This window comes from Amblyomma maculatum, chromosome 9 (assembly GCF_055883805.1).
Source record: "Amblyomma maculatum isolate TAMU_Amacu chromosome 9, ASM5588380v1, whole genome shotgun sequence".
Taxonomy (NCBI): domain Eukaryota; kingdom Metazoa; phylum Arthropoda; class Arachnida; order Ixodida; family Ixodidae; genus Amblyomma; species Amblyomma maculatum.
In genome coordinates, this window is record NC_139352.1 from 29,795,135 (window position 1) to 29,802,514 (window position 7,380).

The window sequence follows — 7,380 nt, forward strand, 5'->3', positions numbered from 1 at the left end:
TTTATTGACATTCAGGTTATGGGAAGCTCAGTGGGGCATGTTGCCTTGTGTATTTAGGTAATGACTATCCCCATTCTTACCTCGCTCACTTTAAGTTCTATTCCGGTTCTTCGCCTCACTAAGTTCTTAGTGTTATGCAAAAGTATTAAAAGCATGCCACTAGCAACGAAGCACATCTTCGGCAGCGGTGGCAGTAAGCTGCCATTTTAGACAGCGCCTTTGATATGAGAGTTGAGCTCACTGATACCCATTGATTTTGAGCGAGACGACCTACACATATAGGGCATACAAAGATGTCGTACGGCTTTCAAAGCTCAAATCTGTTCAACTTATTCGGACATAAACATGTTTGCACAAAAATAGCCTACTGAAAAAATTGTATGAGGCAATAACCTCACAATTTTCTCACACAATCTCATTCAATTCACATAAGAAATCACATACAAGTCGCATAAATTTGCATAAGGTCTCATAGTTTCTTGAACATTATCATAAATTATGCGAAACATTTTATGATAATGATGTCCACTGTAAGAGAGTCTATGCGATGTGGTGAAATTTTGTGAGGTCATTGCCCGGTAGAACGTTTGGTTTTTCAGTAGGGTAGCCCAGGACATGATGAGGCAAAATGAAGAGGCTAATAGTATACTTCTTTACAAGACCATACACCAGCGTGATACATAAATACCAAAAGGCCGGACACAATCATTACCACTGAAAAGAAATGATAATTCCTCAATTTAGCTTTCGGTATAGTTGTGAATTAAGACACCTAATTAAGACAAGCGGAGACAATTAAATAAAAAGTCTGCAATTGCAAGATTTATATGTAAAACGGGACTTTACGCAGCTTCTGCCGGATTTGGCAGCATGCTTCGCCATCCTGATATTTTTGGTGGTATTGTTGGTGTTATTGTTGGCAGGTGGCAATTTGCTAAACTACAGGTCTGAAGAATTTGGCGCCTGGACAACGTGGTACAACTGCCAGGTATTTTTATCCTAGTGCAATTTCTAATTATGTACAGGGTCGTCCATTCTTAGAGCGCACACGCGAAGAGTTGGTCGCTCTCTTCGAAGCACCGTTGCGTGTAATACAGCAGCGCATCTAAGCAAAGTTGACCCTGCATTAGGGACCTGGAGATGGTGCATCATATGGCCTGCAACTTACCTCACTGCATGGCCTCTTCAGGCACGATGGCGCTTTGAAGAGAGGGCGGTAACGTGATCGCGTGTTCAGATTAACAGCGGACAAACCTGTACAAACATTGTGCGTAAGCACAACTCCGGGCTCACTAAGGCTACTCTACCACCACTCCCGAAGTTCTAAAGATCTGATCTCTGCAGCATAACCTGAAGCTCTTAACTGTAGGGAAAGTGAATAGAAAATAAATGCATCACGAGTTGAAATGAACACAAGAATCCTTAATTACGGGCAGAGCCATATGTGCCTGAAATATATATGCATATATATTCCCGGAAATAAACGAAATGCTAAGAATGATTACAGTGCTTCCTAATGGATAATCTGAGCGCTCTTATTAAAGTGTTTTGTAATATTTTGTCATATATATTTAGCAACAATGTCTAGATTTTAGGAGTCATCATCCGAGACATTTTAAGCAAGCAATATTTGTAGGATAGGCGACACGGCTTAGAATAATATGTAGCAATGATACTGACAACCTAAACGAACTACATTCATTGAAAGCAACACTAACCCAGAGGCACTATTCCGGTAACACTCTCAATGTAGCCCTCGAAACAGCAAGCACATTAAACCGGAACGATGTGCTCACGAAACGACAAAAGGCCAACACTGAACGCCAGCATTCTTTTGTACTAAATACTCCAATGCGCTTCTAAACATAAACAATATTCTGCGGTACTACCATTCGATACTAACGTGTAATGAACGCCTGAAGAAAATATTCCCGGGGGCACCAAGGGTAACATACAAACGTAACGCAAATCTCAGAAATATAGTATATTCTAAACTCGACAACAAGCAACCAACACAACCACGTCCTTGCTCTCGAAATAGCTGTAAGACGTGCAGTCATGTACAAAAAGACACCACGGTTAAAAGTATAATGCAAGCATTTCTCCGTTAATATGAAATCGGGCTTTAACTGCACATCTTCAAACGTTTTCTACCTTCAAGAATGCTCCTTCGGTCCTAAACAGTATATCGTAGAAACAGGGGCAACCAATGAACATAAGGCTTAATGGTCATCGGGCAGACACAGATAAAAAGATCCGAAAGCAGTTTTCCAGCATCTCAGTCAGAAGGACCATAAGACCGAAGAAATTAAATTATATATTCTCCAGTCATGCTTTAAATCTGAAAGCGACAGGCAATATAGAGAGGCATATCTAATTCATACATTTAGAACATAGGAACCAGAAGAAATAGATATCTCTAAAGAACGTTCGCATTCCTTAAGCACAATCCGTCTGCACCATAACTATTCTGAAAAACAATCCCACATATCGTAAATTGTACAGTTTATTCACAGCACATGTACAGTCATAAGCAAAAGTGATATACAACATTCAGCCGGTGGTGAAGATCAAGAAAACTGCATCCCATCGTTGTCTAGCAACACCTATCAAACATCAATACAATGGTGGCGGTGCCTCATTTTATCCACATGCATGTTCCGATGTCGCTAGATGGTATTTCGGTGCAATTTTCCTGAGCTCTGTCACTGGCTGAGTGTTATATACCACTTCTGCTCACGACTGTACACTCTATTCCCCTCCGCTATAGCATAAGCTGCACATGTTTTTCCAAAAACATTTCCTCCTCATCTCTTGCTACTTGTGTTCGCCCTGGAACTTTTTTTTTGCATGTAAGTTGTTGTTCACTGTGTGGTTATGTATGTTGTTTCGTCTTTCTCCCCAACCCCAACTTAGCAGAAAGTTTTTAGAATTGTTCCCCTTACACATATTTCTTAGGGCTCTTTGCAAAGCCTGTCCTTAAGGTGTATCTGCACCAAACCTGTGACTAATCATCCACACGGTATTGTAGGTTTTCCTGGTACAGCCGCATTTATCTATTTTTCAGGCCACATGATCCCTGGTTCCAGGCTGAGAAATATATACTGAAGAATGTTCTTTCACTCCATGACCTACTTTCTTTTTATCCACTTTACCCACTTGCCAGTTGTGATCGCTTTGCCGAGACGAAGACAAGTCCACTTGTCGAAACGTTGGATAGACCTGCGAACTGAGGCCTTTACCTTTGTTCAATACTCCTTCATACCGTGTAAATCATCTTCCTCCTCTCGTTCTCTCTGATTTGGTCATATTAGGTGCTTTATGTACAGTAGGCAGGAAAAGTGGTGTACAGCACGCAGACAGTGGCGGAACTCAGGAAAACTAAATTTTAACGCCATCTACCGACAGTGACAGCGACAGCTACACATGCATGTATATAAAAGGGGGCACCGCCACATTTGTCTAGAACCCGTATAGTCGTTGCTAAAAGGAGTTCGGAAGCAGGTTTCGCGAGCTCCACCACCAGATGCTTGTTGTATACCCATTTTACTCACGACTGTACGTGCCGTTTCCATACAGTGTTTTTCTTTAGAACGAAACAGAATTTTCAAAAGTCCTTGCTGCACTCAATAAACTCTTTCATCATCACAAGGAGAGAACGAATAGCCCCGAGAGAGTGGCGTAGAGCTCGTGGCTCTTCTTTCTCTTCTCAGATATGCTTTTGGCCTTTGACGCTCTCGTGCAATGTGGCTCGTCGCTTACTTTCAACACAGTTGCACCGACCTAGGCATCACATAGCGACCTGGCTGTATAGGCGAAGGGGCGCATAGAGCTGCGTTTTAATATCCGCCGAAACATACTACTGCTTAACTGTTAGAATGGGAGTCAGAGCAACAATAATGACGCGGACCTCTCAAAAATTTATTTCTCCTTTTTCTGCAGCTGCCAGCATGCGGCGTTGTCACTGTGATTCCAGCGCATGACTAGATTATATATTCTCTGTTTTGTTTATTTCTTTTATTACGAGAAGTTTCCTTATCCTTTCCTTTGTCGCGTAAGATGTACTGAGGTATATATTGAAGATTCTAGCCATTCGCGTGTGTTTCTACATTGATCCTGGGTATGCTAGTAACTAGTTGCACTTTTATCTCGATCTTTCTTCGTAACCTTTAAATCGAGTGCTGACGCGTGAAACGGGCATTAATAGATCGACGACAGCAGGGCATGATTGTTGCTATCACCGCCGCCGAGTTGTTCAGTTATTTCGCGGGTGCAAGTCAGCGCAATAAAGAGTTGATTCCTGTGAAGATCAAGTGTCCTCATTTGTTGCTGACAGAGTTGTCACCAGTACGTGACAATATTTCCGCTTTAACGCGCGCAAGCAAGACGTATGTGACTGGCAAATATTTTATTCTCAGAAATGTTCATTGATTTCAGCCAAATCTTGGTCTTCAAGCTGGTGCACGTTCCCTGAATATAGCATGCTTCGCTGGGTCGCATTGTGAACTTGACTGCGCTTGGCGACATGCTACGTCTGTGCTCACCTGTACTCTTCCATACATTTGCGGAAAGCGAGGATGACATTGCGCCCCACTGAGTCACCACCTTGGACGGGGTGCTGGTCCAGCACGTGGTCGCGGAAAGACGACAGCTTCGCATTCAGCAGCGCCAAGAAGCTGGCTCGACTTGGGTACAGTTCTGCGAAATTGCTGCACACGTAACTGCACGGCGGGATGAAAGTATGTTAAAAAAAATTTGTAATCGAAGCAGAAAAAATTAATAGTAACGTTCGGAGATAGAGAAGAATACAAATAGTGTTGCAAAATTGTGTGAAATAGTCTGAATGATGGCACCGAGGTAACACTTGTCTAGATAACTTGAGCTGCCGCACTGTGAAAGCTGCGATAGCAGCCGCCTAACGGCAGCGACTGGAGATACGACAAAAGATGGCACAATGCCAAATTTGAATCTGTCCATGCTCAAATACTTGCCGTTTCTAAGCAGGTTTATGTCTATATGTGTCAAGTTTACATTGAGAATCATGCACTGGATGTCTGCCTTACTTTAAGGAGGCCATCTAATCTTAAAGGTCGCCCGCGTTATGTAATAATAAATAGTTCATACGAAAGGTTCTCTAACCGTCACAATTTTTACGTGGACACCAAACCGCGCCATAGAAAAAAGGACGAGGGTTGGAGCGGAAGCGGCAAAAGAGAAACAGCTTCCGTAATGAAGGGTTGTGGAGTAATTTCCGCCACTTTGGGACGTTCAAAGTGCACCGTCATCGTACAGCCAGCATAAGGACGGTTCTCCAATTCGCCCCCATCGAAAGGCAGCCGCCAGCGGCCGGGTTCGGCGGGACAGAACACGAATCCCCTTTACGTAAGTCTATGTGTCCATTGTATATGGAGAGGTCACCACCTTTCTTCCCCGATGCTAACAAATACAAAATATGAAAAATTTGGATTACGAGAAGGCGATGTTAAAGGCCCTATCGCGCCTAGTCTTTCGCGAAGCTTGAACGTCCAGATCAAACCATCAAACCCTGTAGAAGCTTCATAAACCATTTAAACGCATGCTTAGCATATCGGTAGCTCGTATCCTAGGCTCAAGCGGAGATTAAGTCCCAACGTTTTTTAAAGTGGAAAGTCTATTTTTTTCAAGCTAGAAACTTTATCTACTGCCTATACAGCTTTAACTGGCCTTTAAACATACTACAATTCTTAACAATCAAAGCAGTATAGGCAGTAGGTAGTTTCTAGCTCCGCAATAATAGACCTTGCGCTCCAAATAAGCGGTTAATGCTTAAGCAAGTCTTGGGCCTATAACAAATAAAAATGGTTTAGCCCCACCGCGGGGGTGTACTGGATGAGGTGCCCCACTACCGTGCCGGATTTATCGAGTTCGATTTCGACCTCCGGTGGTTGCGTTGCGATGGAGGCGTAACAGAGTGTTGCCTGTGTGCTGTACGATGTCAGTGGACGTTAAAGAACCTCAAGCGTTCAAACTTCTTCCACTATGGTGTCGCTCATAGCATGAGTCGCTTTGGGATGGTAAACCCTACAAAACCAAAACCATTCAAATGGCTGAGCGCCTTTTCTTTTCCATACAGGAAATTGCACACTGTAAATCGGTTTGTCAGTAGTCGAAGACGCAATATCTGTGACACTTTGGTGTGGACACCGGCTCACTTTATAAGGGAAGGGCGGGAGGCGGGATTAAAAGAGAGGTAGAAGTGCCGTAGTGGAGGTCTGCAAAAAAATGTCGAATACTTGGATATTTAGCACGAGCAACATTGCACAGCAAAGGTACGCCTTCTCATTTTGCGTCCGACGGATTAAGCTGGGCCACCGCGGACGGGTACGACGACCACCGTGTGCTCTAGTGCATCCCCCCAATTCACTCTCCACAATAATAAAAAAATATATATGGCGTAGAATATTATTGTATAGCAAGTCATGAGAGCAAGTATGATCATATAGATTGCTATTTACTCAGCGACATTAATATTGTAGTTAACTGGAATTCAAATATGCTACATTATGCCGTATATCGTCGGATAGCTACCGATGCACACGTTATAGTTACACCATTGCTCAGTCATTGCAAAACGATGCAAAACAGAGTTTACGCTCCATATACTAGTTTTCACCATGTTGAATCAAACAAGATTTTGTGTGGATCGCTGGCTTGCCGCTTCCATACAATGTCGGTGGGGCTATGCCAACGCACCAGCCTCCTCATCACTAGCATACGTTTGATCTACTTCGCTCTAGCTGGAATACGTAACGCCACTAAGTATTACAATCAATCAAAGTACTTGCGCCTAGACACAGAAAAATAAAGGCAAGGATCCCGTGCTGTACACGATACATCATAGCTGTTGCCACCTACGTAGCTGACTACAAAGGGCGCAAAGCAAACCAGCACAAAGGGTTTTTAGGGACAGCGTTTTTGGGCTGTTACATGCCTATGCATGAGATGAGAACTTTAAACAACGAGCATGCATTCCTGTAAAAGGATTATTTTGATGCAATATGAGTTAGACAGTAAAGTTTTCCGATATAAACAAGATGTGGAACATTACATCAAAATAACAACCCAACTCTGAACTCTTTACAGTGGTCTGTGTCACACGTAGAAAGCTGTTTGGAATACTGAGCGGTTAATTTTGGCGCTGGAATATGTACGTGCAACACACATTCGAGACTTCATTCATATGAAGCTGTGATGTGAACTTTTACCGTACCTGTGGAAGTCTTCGCAAGGGTCTCCCTCCTGCGGGTCGGCAGCAGTCAGCGTCATCTCTCGGCCATAGTCGAAACAGTGCGGATCATTGCTGGAGCAGCCCGGCAGCAGGGCCATGATCACAAGCGGCGT